The sequence below is a fragment of the Mirounga leonina genome, unplaced genomic scaffold (assembly GCF_011800145.1).
Source record: "Mirounga leonina isolate KUSES-001 unplaced genomic scaffold, KU_Mleo_1.0 Mir_55, whole genome shotgun sequence".
NCBI classification, from domain to species: domain Eukaryota; kingdom Metazoa; phylum Chordata; class Mammalia; order Carnivora; family Phocidae; genus Mirounga; species Mirounga leonina.
The window spans coordinates 9,418,771-9,424,998 of NW_023270816.1; positions in this window are offsets into that span (position 1 = coordinate 9,418,771).

Consider the following 6,228-nt stretch of genomic DNA (forward strand, 5'->3'; position numbering starts at 1 on the left):
TTGTGTGCTTTATGGCTCAGAATAAAGTCCAGAGTCTTACCTGGCCCATAGGCCCTCCGTGATCTGCTCTGCTTTCTGGCCTTGAGTCCGGCCTTTCCTCCCCACACACCCGTCTGGCCCCCGGGCTGCCGCGGGCTCTTGGCGGCTCCCCGTGCCTAACTGGGCTGTGTTCCGCTGGGCACCCGCGGTTTCCCTCCTCATAGCACCTGTCAGAGAAGCGGGACCCTTCCACTGACACAGAGGAGCGACTTCCCTCCACGGCTGCACCAGCGTCACTCCTGACGCCCGTCCTACTGCCCTGCTCCTCAGACAGACTTTCACCCAATGACCTATTGTACGTTCTCGGCTTAGAGCAAATTTCTTGAGAAGGGAGACTTGCTGTCAGGGTCCCTGCTGTAGGGAGCATGCGCAGAGCAACTTTGGGCACTTAACAAGCACTTGCTGAGTGCATGAGTGAACACCTTCTCGTTTGCTTACTGGACAATTTCCTCGTGTGGCAAGAGTTGTTCCGGGCAAACTGGGCCTGCTTGGGGTTTGTTGGGGTCGAGAATGGAGGCTGCACAGATCAGGTGAAGTCTCGCGCAGTATTTGCTGGGACAGCAGAAATCAGGGTTGTCATCTCTAGAAGCGTGTGGAGTGGAGGTGGCGGGGACGCCAGGCAGGAGGTCAGCGAGGGGCAGAGGGACAGAGCAATGGGGAGCATTTGGCTGGTGCTAGCGGAGGTTCTCATAGAATGAGATCCGTGGCCCTATAGTGAACGCAGATCCGCTTTTATTTAAGGGCATCCCACTCACACTGGCCTCAGAATTTCGTCCATGGGCTCTGCGGCTCGCTGCGGGTGTGGACAGGTCCCAGCGCCCCTGCAGCTTGTCCCCGGGAACCCATGTGGGTCTCCGCTGGGTCTCTGAGCCCCTGCAGGGTGGTGATGGCTGGAGCGGAAGAAGCTCGTGCCCCCGGCGGCCGGAGGCTGGAAGGAAAGAGCCCCTCTGTAATATGAATGCCTCGGACTTCAGGAAAACATCTGCGGGACACGCAGAGGCAGCTCTGCTCCACGGTTTGAATTCCTAGCTAAAGCGCTGTACCTTCCAGAGCAGCCTGGCAGGGAAGCTTCCTGCTGTTTTGCTGTGTTTCTGTAAGGAAGTCAGGGGCGGGGGGGGGGGGGGGGGCAGGCGAAGGGACATCACATGGAGTCAGGTTTCGGTTCTCTGTGAGAGAAGTAACCAGCAAGGCACCGTCCAGGAAGGCGGGTAGCACTCCAGAGAGGGGTCGGAGCGGGCTCGGAGGGCCAGGCGAAACAGGTGAGCAGGGGTCACCCTCCAGGGACGGGATGACAGGCCCTTCTCTGCCCACACGGCTGGGAAGGCGGTGGTGGCCTCCCCTGCCCGCCAGGGGGCACTGTGTGGCCGCCGTGCTCCCCTGCTCCTGCCCGGGAAGGGGGAGCCCCGCGGTGGGGTCAGAAGGTGGAGGACCTGGGGTTCCACACACTGGGCTCTCTGGCGCTCACCGGGCAGTGCGTTCTCATCCCACATGGGTGGGAGGGAAGAACAAACAGGGAAGGGAGCGAGGCAAAGGGCCTGATTGCCAGACTCAGGTACTCTCCAGCTGTGTCATCAGCCCACCTTCCTGCCCTCACGCAGGGAGGGGACAGGTCGTCTTAGGTGCCAGCATGGAAGAGAGGACAGAAGGCGCTGGGAACGCGTTGAGAGGGCACCTGAGGCAGGCAGGCTGCTGCCTGCAGGGAGCAGGGCCATTTTATAGGATCTCCCCGAAGAAGGGACCTCTCAGCTGAATTCTGAGCACTCCGTTAGCCAGACAGAGGAGGAGGACAGGAATTTTCGTAAAGCTAGCGATAACTGCGACATCGCAGAGATGAGAGAGGCATTTATGTTGCTCTTTGGGGAAAGGACAGGGGTGGGGGGCCAGGGTGAGGTGGGACAAGCTATGGGGAGCCCTGTACACCAGGTGAGGGCGTTGGGACTTCATCCTGAAAGAAAACAGTCATTGCTGGTGGATGGGGAGGGACAGCCGTGTGTCATCTTTACACTCTGAGGGACGGTCGGTCGGGTCACCCGCCAACAGAGGCCACAGGGAGAGACGGGGCTTAGAAGATTCCCAAATAGCAGGTGACCCAAACAGGGCTGGTGACTGATGGGGGGTGACAGCTGGGGTGCAGAGGCGTCCGGGAAGAGCCTCCAGCAGTGGGCCTGATGCCTGTGGGTAGCTCTTCAGGGGAGGGGGACCAGAGCAGCAGGGTGGTCACTGGATGGGCTGGACATTGGGATGCCCACCTGCCTGCAGGAGCGGGGGACACAGGTCATGTGGCCCGGGGAGGGAGGGGCTTCTGGGAGAAGTCTGGAGTTGGGCCAGTGGAGGTGCACGGAAGTGAGCCTGGAAAGGGTCTCAGGAGGAAGAAGCCTCTCTGGCTTTGATTTGGATGTGAAGCTGGAAGTGGGTGTCAAATACCTTATACTCACTCAGCTCTCATTTGATGGTACCATGTGTCTTCTCTCTGGCCGGTGTCATGCCCTGAATAGGAAGCCCAGGCTGGAGCAGACCCTCACCAGCCAGAGTTAGGGTTAGGGTTAGGGCTGGACCTCTGAAGGCCCTTGGCCCCAGCTCTGGAGTAGAAGCTTCTGGTCTCCTGCAGGGTAAAGCAGAGAGTGACCAGGCCCTCACTGAGTGCAGCCCCCTTCTCCGGCCTCCTAGCCCTCCTCGCCCCACCTGTTCACAGAACCCCATTCCCACTGCACGCCCTCTGCCTCTGTCAGGGGTCCCGGATGTCATACTGCCCTAAAACACACACAGACTTCTGTTGGACTGTGCTTGCCTGCATTCTTTGCTGAACATCCCTTTATGTTTTAGGATCCAGAAAATGATTCTCTTTGAAAACACTGACAAGGCTCCTTTCATCCAATAATGATGATTATATAATCTGTGGTTGTTTTTATTGCCTTGGCTGCCTGTGGACTTGGGCTCATTTTAGCAAATTAGAGGGACTCTCTAGATTTCTGACCACATTTCTCTTTATTAGGTGCTTTTTAACTTTGTTATTTCTACATTTAGCATTTTCTTTCAGATATATCTCCAATTTTCAGGAAGTTTTTTATGATATATTGTGACATACATCCCTACATTATGGATTTTTAAAATCTTGCCCCTTTTAATTACTCTAAGCAAGTAACACAAGTATGCATTTATTGCTGAGGCCTGGGAGTTGGGCCAAGAGAGTTGGGATTGTTGGATCAAATCCTAGGGCTGCTTGGGAAGCCCTGTACTTTAACCTTCATCCAGGGGTGGGACACCCCATCATACACAGCACTTCGCAGACGTCACAACAACACTTTGTCTTAATGATTCCTTACGAAATGCCAAGATTCTCACTGTAGAAAAGGAGCACTAAGAGCAAGATGAAATCACTTACTTTCTGCTACAATCCAATACTGGTGTGACCTCGGGCGCTGGCCATTCATCCTTCACCCGCTGACCAGGCAGAGACCAGAGCGGGGCGGGGGGGGGTGACTCTCTGTCCGGGCCCCGCATCGGGGTTCTTGGGCACATTCTCAAACTCTTCTCACCAAGAAGTTCGAAGCAGGAAGAGGAGAGAGAAGGCCCTCGTGCCGTAGGCGATCTTCCAGGGAGAGCTGGGGACGCAGCCGAGTGGCTGGCTGGGCAGATGGGAAGGTGCTATCTGCCGGGAACCTCCGCTGGCACCAGCCAAATGTTCCCCAAGCAGCCGCCGCCCGTGTCTGCATCAGGCTGACCTGCAGGCCTCCCGTCCCTCGAGGAGGCCTGGGCTCTGGGCAGCCCTGGCATCAGGCACACTTTCCCATGAGCATCAACAGGAGCAGACAGGATCATGTGCTCAGCGATCTGATCAGAACTCTGGCGAACACTCCGCATCGAGTGAAATCATCCACGGCAGCAAAATCCCTGCCGTGGGGACACTCGGAGACTCTGCGCTGTTGCTCGCAGTCCTCACCAAGCTGGCCTTTGCTCTCGGTGTTGGGACAAGGGTGGTCTTTGGGCCTGAAGTTTGAAACCAGGCTCCTCTGCCCACATTCTCATCTTCGAGGGTCTAACGGATCAGGGAGACCCTCCGGGCAGGGAGGGGCCGAGCACCCCTAGCACCAGGACAGAGAGTCCAGCTTCTGCCCTTTAAGCCAGGTCAGCCTATCCCCTCCCTCAGACACTCGACAGCAGGCGGCCTCTGGGTCAGGAAACCACAAGGTCCCAGTCACAGAGGACACATCCCCAGCCTTGCAAAAAAAATCTTTAAAAAAATAAAACAAAATAAATAAGATAAAATAACATAAAATATCAGGACAGCTTGCGTCCCCTCTGTGTCTGGGCTCTGACGCCGGACATGGGCTTGGACTGGTGGCCCTAGTGTTCTCTGCAGCGCTTTGCCCGTACTTCCTGGACCTACTCTCAGCCTGTGGGTCCTTTTCCGTGGACCTTTGGCTCAAGGCGCACTCCTCAGTGCCATCTATGCCTCAGCAGACTCCTAGCGGGGTCAGGAGAATCCGGCCCGTTATCTCTAGGACAATCTTCAAGGGCCTCTCTGGAAGGTATGAGGTATTCTTAAGTAAGTGAAGGTGTCTCACTTACAAAGGCTCTGAGCTGAGAGAGTAACCAAAGGTCAGTTGCAAATCAGCCTGTCTTATCCTGATTTGCATCCAGGAGCTGCACATCCTTTATGTCCGGAATCCTAAACCTCCAAGTTGGAGGGACCATGCTTGTCATCTACCCCTCGTGGAAGGCCTTCTATACAAATACCTTTGAGTTTTTGTGAAATAACCGAAACTCCGTGTTGGGAGATGGTCAAGAGTTCTCACAGACAAATGTGACGCAAAAGGGAAAACAACATCACGAGATTCAGAGAACATGAAGACTCAGTTTTGCTGAGACCATGGAGAGCTTCGAGAAGTCATAGGAGGCAGGATGGGAGGGCAGAAATGATTCAGATGGAGACACAAGGGGAGGCCCGGCCCCTCCCTGCAGAAGCAGAGGAGATATGAGGAGGATGCGAGGTGGGCAGAGGGTCCACAGAGGCCGTGGAGGAGCAAGTGAGCCAGCCGGAGGGGAACCACAGGACCAGGCTAATGGACTCAACTCATATTGACTGCGGGAGCAGGTGAGGGAGGCAGGGTTTGGCTGGAATTTCATGGAGAGACCAAGGAATGGGTGAATAGTTCTTTGAATTATTGATGGATTTTCTTCACTCAACAAACATTCACTAAGTGCCTGCTGGTATTGTATCCCAGACATGGCAGAGCTCAAGGTTCAGTTGAGGGAGATGCTCATACAAAAACTAAATACAACAGAATATAAGTTGCGTAGGCTTGTGAGGACAGTCACATAAGCTGGGTGCATTGGTGTGGAGGGGCAGGAAGGTTCTCAAGGTCGAGGAAGCGTGTGAGCAAAGGTCTGGAGCAGAGTGTCCTGGAGAGGAGCCTGGCAGCCTCCTGTGCGCCCTGGGACTGGAGACACTTGCCTCGTTGAAGAGGGGGGCACGAAAAGGTTTTAGGGAGATGATAGGACTTTGTTAAACGCCCAGAAGAATGCTGGGCTGGGGTGGAGGCTGGGGCCAGAGGGGGGCTGCCCACTGGGAAGCAGGAGGTGTGGGAATGTGCAGAAGGGCCACCTTCTTGGGACACGGATGGAGCAGCCTTGGTGAAGGGCAGGGACCAAGGAGGAAAGATGGCACCTCAGGGTGAAGGGGGAAAAGGGACACCCCAGGGCTTCCGTCAGAGGCGCCAGAGGGTGCTGAGCTCCAGGGAGAAGGAAGACGTCTCAGAAGGAGGCAGAAGCCAGCATTAGCAGGGGTGACAGACGACGAGGATGGGAATAGACTGTTGGTGGACGTGGGTCCTGATCAGAATGTGTACGTGTAACAGGTAACAAATCTGCCCACGGTCCAGGTTTATCTTGTTGTTAGCCTTACGCATTGTAGTCGCAGGCATGCTAACTCACTTATGTGATGACCGTGGTGTGTGTGAGCTAGGTGAGTATTTAGAATAAAAGTATCTGCATGGGAGATACGACCATCATATAGTTGCATTTATTTAGAAACTCATAGTCTGTAAACTTCAAGGGACATAAACTCTCATCTGCTTTGTCACTCACTGACTCTGAGAGGGAGTCAGCTGACTTGCTCGGATGTCAGTTTACCCATTTGTAAAATCAGAGTGTCCGACTCATTATTTTCACAAACAACAACAACAGTGA